This window comes from Dipodomys ordii, unplaced genomic scaffold (genome assembly GCF_000151885.1).
Source record: "Dipodomys ordii isolate 6190 unplaced genomic scaffold, Dord_2.0 Scaffold72, whole genome shotgun sequence".
Taxonomy (NCBI): domain Eukaryota; kingdom Metazoa; phylum Chordata; class Mammalia; order Rodentia; family Heteromyidae; genus Dipodomys; species Dipodomys ordii.
The window spans coordinates 4,458,634-4,464,306 of NW_012267288.1; the positions used below are offsets into that span (position 1 = coordinate 4,458,634).

Consider the following 5,673-nt stretch of genomic DNA (forward strand, 5'->3'; position numbering starts at 1 on the left):
CTCTACTCTTCCTATGTCTACCTGCCCATGTCTTACTACTTTGACCGAGATGATGTGGCTTTGAAGAACTTTGCCAAGTACTTTCTTCACCAGTCTCATGAGAGAGAGAACATGCAGAGAAACTGATGAAGCTGCAGAACCAGAGAGGTGGCCACATCTTCCTGTAGGATATCGAGAAACCAGAGTGTGATGTCTGGGAAAGCAGGCTGAAATTGATGGCGTGTGCACTGCACATGGAAAAGGATGTGAATCAGTCACTACTGGAACTGCACAAATTGGCCACTGACAAAAATGACCCCCAGTTGTGGGCCTTCATTGAGACTCATTACCTGAGTGAGCAGGTGAAATCCATCAAAGAATTGGGTGACCATGTCAACAACATGCACAGGATGGAAACCCCTGATCTGGCATGGCAGAATGTCTCTTTGACAAGCACCCTCTGGGGGAGAGTGATGAGAGATAAGCCTCTGGCCACCAGGCAGTGCATGCATGGTTGGGGTTATCATTACCTTCTTTATAAGCTGTACCAGAACATCCTAAGTTCTTTCAATTTGTACCTTTCCTTCAAATAAAGGAATTTAGTCCCTAAAAAACAAACAAATAAAAAAGAACCTCAAGGAGAGCATGCAGGCCCTGAATCTAAGCTCTAAGACTTGCACAAAAGAAAACCAGAACAAAACCCATCACCCCTAAAATAGGAGAAGAGTTCAAGGCTGCATTTCTGATCTGAAAGCATCTCAGGTCTTTTTTGAGAGACACTGTTAATTGGATGCTGCTAATGGAGTCACCTTGTCCTTTTCTTACTGTTTAGAACTCAGGACCTTGCAATTGGCTGTGCTTAATAGGAGCTCCTCCCTCCATCCCTCCTGTGTGCGGACAGTATAGGAGAAAGGACTTGTGTGTGTGCTGTTTCTCTTTGAGCATCAATCCTCCAAGGACTCTGGCCTCCAAATAACTTGACGTACAGGTAAGAGCCACAAAGTAGTGTCTCTGTCCCATTCTTGAACTAACTCCCATCAAACATCAGTACCCAGCGCAGAAATGAAGAATCCTGACTCAGAACATATATGATCACCTTTTGAGAATTTCAATTTAATAATATTGATGAGATGCAATGGAGGCAATGTTAGAAATCATTTCCAGTATTAGATAATGAAAAGAAGTCTGTGGGGTTTGTTGGAGGTAGGAGCAGAGGAAGGAAGCCTTGTCTCCAGGCATGTGAGGCTGACTGGCAGGTGTTCCAAGTGAGCACTACAGTGATGTGTTTGACACTCTCCTTTTGAGCTGCAGGAAAACAAGGAACTCAGGACTGAATTGCACAGGACAACACCTGACAAGTCACAATCTCTTCTTTCTAAAAGTCTTCCCTTTAGATCCTTCTCCCTCTCCCCTCATCTCTTCCAATCCCCCCATTCCCCTGCCCCCAGGTAACCACAGGTCAGAGGGGATGAGCTAAAAGGACTTCCTTCAAGTATAGATAAAACACAGAGCAGAGCTCAGTGGCCACCTACTTGTTTTCAGGCTGTCAGGAGGAAACACTTTCTTGAAGCAGTTTAGGCAGGCTGCAGCAACAGTATTGGCTCCAAAAGCAACTAGTGATAATGTTCTTCCAGAGCCTCCAGCCCCAGAGTTGCTCATTTGTTGTGGGTTTAGCTGATGGTAGGGAGGTTTCAACAGGTGCAGGACTTGTGGGGTGGGGAGGCTTTGTGCTCTGCTAGTCCTCCCCTTGGTCCTTTCCACTGGGATCAGATGCTTTTGGACATGGGGCAACAGAGCTGATCTTCCTCTTCCTCTTTGTGACCCATTTTACACAGGTGTTGTATAAAATAGGGGAGAGAGAGTTGGGCTTGCTGCCCACCTGCCTCTCCAGCTCAGGGGCTGGGCTGGTCATTTCACTGTGTTGGCCATAGGGAGTGTATTTGCTGCTGCTGCTGCTGCTGCTGCTGCTTCTGGCATTGCTGCTGCCGCCATTGCTGCCTCCACTGCTACTGCTGCTGCTCTCTGTCTTCCCCTCAGTTTTGGTGATGCAGTGTCTCCAGAGGAGGTAGTATAGGCACACAGAACTCCTGCCTTTCCTGCCACCACCCTCCTGCTGCTGCTTAGCAGGCAAGACTGCAGTCCTGTGACACACAGGACCACTGGCTTTCTTCAAGTGCAGAGTTCGGCAGGTCCAGCATGCAAGTGAGCAGCAAAGGGGAGGCCAAGGAAGTGCATGACTCACCAGGCCCTTCAGGTCTTAGCCCAGGTCTTCCTGCTGCTTTAGAATGTGGTAGCTTACCCTGCAGCCAGACAGAGCTGATATGACCTGGTCTGGGTCAAAGCCCAGGTAAAAGGCCATGGGGTGCATGATGGCCTGACCCAGCTGGGCTAGGACTCTGTGGATGGGCTTAGAGAGGCTGCCTGTGTTTCCCTAAACCAAGGGTGGCATAAAACTTGCCTCACATCAGGTGTCTTTGAGAATCAAGTGTCATCAGATAGACTACACTCTCTCAGACTTCAGGGGAAAAACCTTTCAGTGTGATAAACCTGCCTTTGAATCTCCACCCTCAGACTCTAGCATCCCAAGTAGCGGGATTTAAAAGTGTGAGTGACTAGCACCATATCTGTAATGTGTTCTCCTGTTAGTCATGAGGTAGTGGATTGACCCTAGCACTGTTTATTTCTGGAACTCTCTTGAGTTCTCTCTTCTGTAAAGATGGTTAACAGAAAGGGTGTAGGTAAGTAACATGCCTGAGGTGTGAGCATACGTAGGTTTCGGTTCCTGTTACTGGAGTTTACCGGCAATTGCACACTTCCAAGCTGAGTTAGGACAGCTGTTTTCTCTATCTAGAAATTTCTTTATCCTTCTAAAAAAAAAGAGAAAGTTTGCTGAGTGCTGGTGTCTTACATTGTAATTCTAGCAAGTCAAGAGACTAAGATCTGAGATATTAGTTCTATGCCAGCCAGGGTGTGAGACTGTTTTCTTGAAGTAAGCACCAATAAAGCCAGAAGTGGAGCCATGGTAGAGAAGTAGCCTTGAGAAAAAAAGCCAAAAAACCCTCAAGGAGGCCAGAGGAACCCTGCTGAGAGTTGCTGGGGTTTTCTGCTTCAGCAGTGCTTGAGGGGAACCAGATGCTGGACCACAATTCTGGGCCACCTGCTCCAAGCCACCAACCTTGTGCCATCTCTTCACCGTGTCCTCAACCTGTCCAGAAGCCTCTGTTGTCAGTGTCAGTCCAGTGCTAACCCATTGCAACTCCACCTCTCTTAACGGCTGCCCTGAAGACTGCAGTATCCTGCCAGGTGTGCCTGAACTGCTACCAGGACTCAGAGGCCATCAACAACCACCAGATCAATCTGGAGCTCTACTCTTCCTATGTTTACCTGCCCATGTCTTGGTACTTTGGCAGAGATGATGTGGCTCTGAAGAACTTTGCCAAGTACTTTTTTACTAGTCTCATGAGAGAGAGAACATGCAGAGAAACTGATGAAGCTGCAGAACCAGAGAGGTGGCTGCATCTTCCCGTAGGATATCTAGAAACCAGAGTGTGATGTCGGTGAACGTGGGCTGAAATTGATGGAGTGTGCACCTCACATGGAAAAGAGTGTGAATCAGTCACTGCTGGAACTGGCCCCTGACAAAAATGATCCGCACTTGTGGGACTTCATTGAGACTCATTACCTGAGTTATCAGGTGAAGTCCACCAAAGAATGGGGTGACCATGTCAACAAGTTGCACAGGAGGAAGCCCCTGATCTGGCATGATAGAATGTCTCTTTGACAAGTTCCCTCTGGGAGAAAGTGATGAGAGATAAGCCTTGAGCTGACCCCCAAGCCACACATGACTTCCGGTCACAAAGGCAGTGCATGTATGTTGGCGATTATTATTACCTTTTCTATACATTTTACAAGAACCTCCTAAGTTCTTTCAATTTGTACCATTTCATCAAATAAAATAAACAAAAACCTCAAGGAGAGTATGCAGGCCCTGAATGTCAGCTCTAAGACTTGTACAAAAGAAAACCCAAAGAGAACACATCACCCCTAAACTAGGAGAAGAGTTCAAGCCTTCATTTTCTGATCTGAAAGCATCTCAAGTCCTTTTTGAGATACATTGCTAATTGGCTTTTACTCATGAAGTCACCTTGTCCTTTTCTTAGTGTTTAGAACTCAGGATCTTGCAGTTAGCTGTGCTTAATAGGTTAAAACATGTACTGCTGGAGTTTCTTCATCCCTCCTGGGTGCAGGCAGTATTGGAGAAAGGACTTGTGCATGTGCTGTTTCTCTTTGAGCATCAATCCTCCAAGGCCTCTGGCCTCTGAATAGCTCAGAGTAGAGATAATCCACAAATTAGTGTCAGTGTCACATTCTTGAACTCCCACCAAACATCAGTAACCAATGCAGAAATGAAGAGTACTCAGAACCTATATAATCAAGTTTTGAGAAAATCAATTTAATAAGTTTGGTGAAAAGCAAGAAAATCAATTTATTAAGTTTGGTGAGAAGCAAAAAAATATAGAAAAAAATATCATTTCCAATATGAAAAAAGAAGTCTGTGGAGTTTGTTGGAGGTAGGAGCAGAGGAAGGAACCATTGTCTCCAGGCATGTGCAGGCTGAATGGCACGTGTTCCAGGTGAGCACCACAGCGATGTGTTTCCACCCTTTCCATTTGAGCTGAAGGAAGAAAGGGAACTCAGGACTGAATTGCACAGGACAACACCTGACAAGTCACAATCTCTTTCTGAAAGTCTATCCCTTTAGCTCCCTCTCCCTCTCCCCCTTTCTGTTTGTATCTCCACACTTCCCTTTCACCCAGGACACTATAGATCAGAGGGGATGAGCTAAAAAAAAAGGACTTCCTTGAAGTATAGATAAAATACAGAGCACAGCTCAGTAGCCACCTAGTTGTTTCCAGGCTGTCAGGAGGAATCACTGTGTGTAGGAAGCACTTTAGGCCTGCAGCAGCAGCAGCAGCAGCAACAGCATAAATGCCGAAAGCAACTGGTGATGTTCTTCTTCCAGCACCTCCAGCCCGAGTTGCTCATTTGTTGTGGATGCTATGGGTTGAGCCTATGGTAGGGAGGTTTTGGCAGGTGCAGGACTTGGGGGCACCTTGCTGCTCTCCTCCTCCCCTGCTTGGTCCTTCCCGCTGGAATCAGATGCTTTTGGAGATGGGGCAACAGAGCTGATCTTCCTCCTCTTCTTTCTGTCCTGTACCCAGGTGTTATATGATATAGAGGGAAGAGAGTTGGGTCTGCTGCCTGCCTGCCTCTCCTGCTCAGGGGCCGGGCTGGTCATTTCACTGTGTTTGGCCATGGGGAGTGTAGTTGATTCTGCTACTGCGGCTGCTGCTGCTGCAGCTGCTGGTGCCAGGGCAGCCTGGCTGTTCAGAGTCTTCCCCTCTGTATTGGTGTTGCGGGGTCTCCAGAGGAGGCAGGGCAGGCAAACAGACATCTTCCTGCTGCTGCTCAGTAGACAGGCCTTACAGCCCAGTGGCCCAAGGGAGCACTGGCTTGCTTCAAGTGCTGAGCTTGGCCAGTCCTGCATACATGTGAGTGGCAAGGCGGAGGCGCAGGAAGTGCATGCCTCCCCAGGCCGGTCAGGTCTTGGCCCTGGTCTTGCTGCTGCCTTAGGATTTTGTATGTTGCCATGGAGCCAGACAGGGCCGCCCCAACCTGGTCTGGGTCAAAACC

At 47.6% G+C, this 5,673-nt stretch overlaps 2 pseudogenes; both read left to right on the plus strand.

Annotated features, from left to right (window-relative positions):
- LOC105991359 overlaps positions 1–463 on the plus strand; it is a 28,254-nt pseudogene extending 27,791 nt beyond the window's left edge.
- Positions 464–2,695: 2,232 nt separating this feature from the next.
- Positions 2,696–3,794, plus strand: LOC105991360 (annotated as a pseudogene).
- The last annotated feature ends 1,879 nt before the right edge of the window (positions 3,795–5,673 follow it).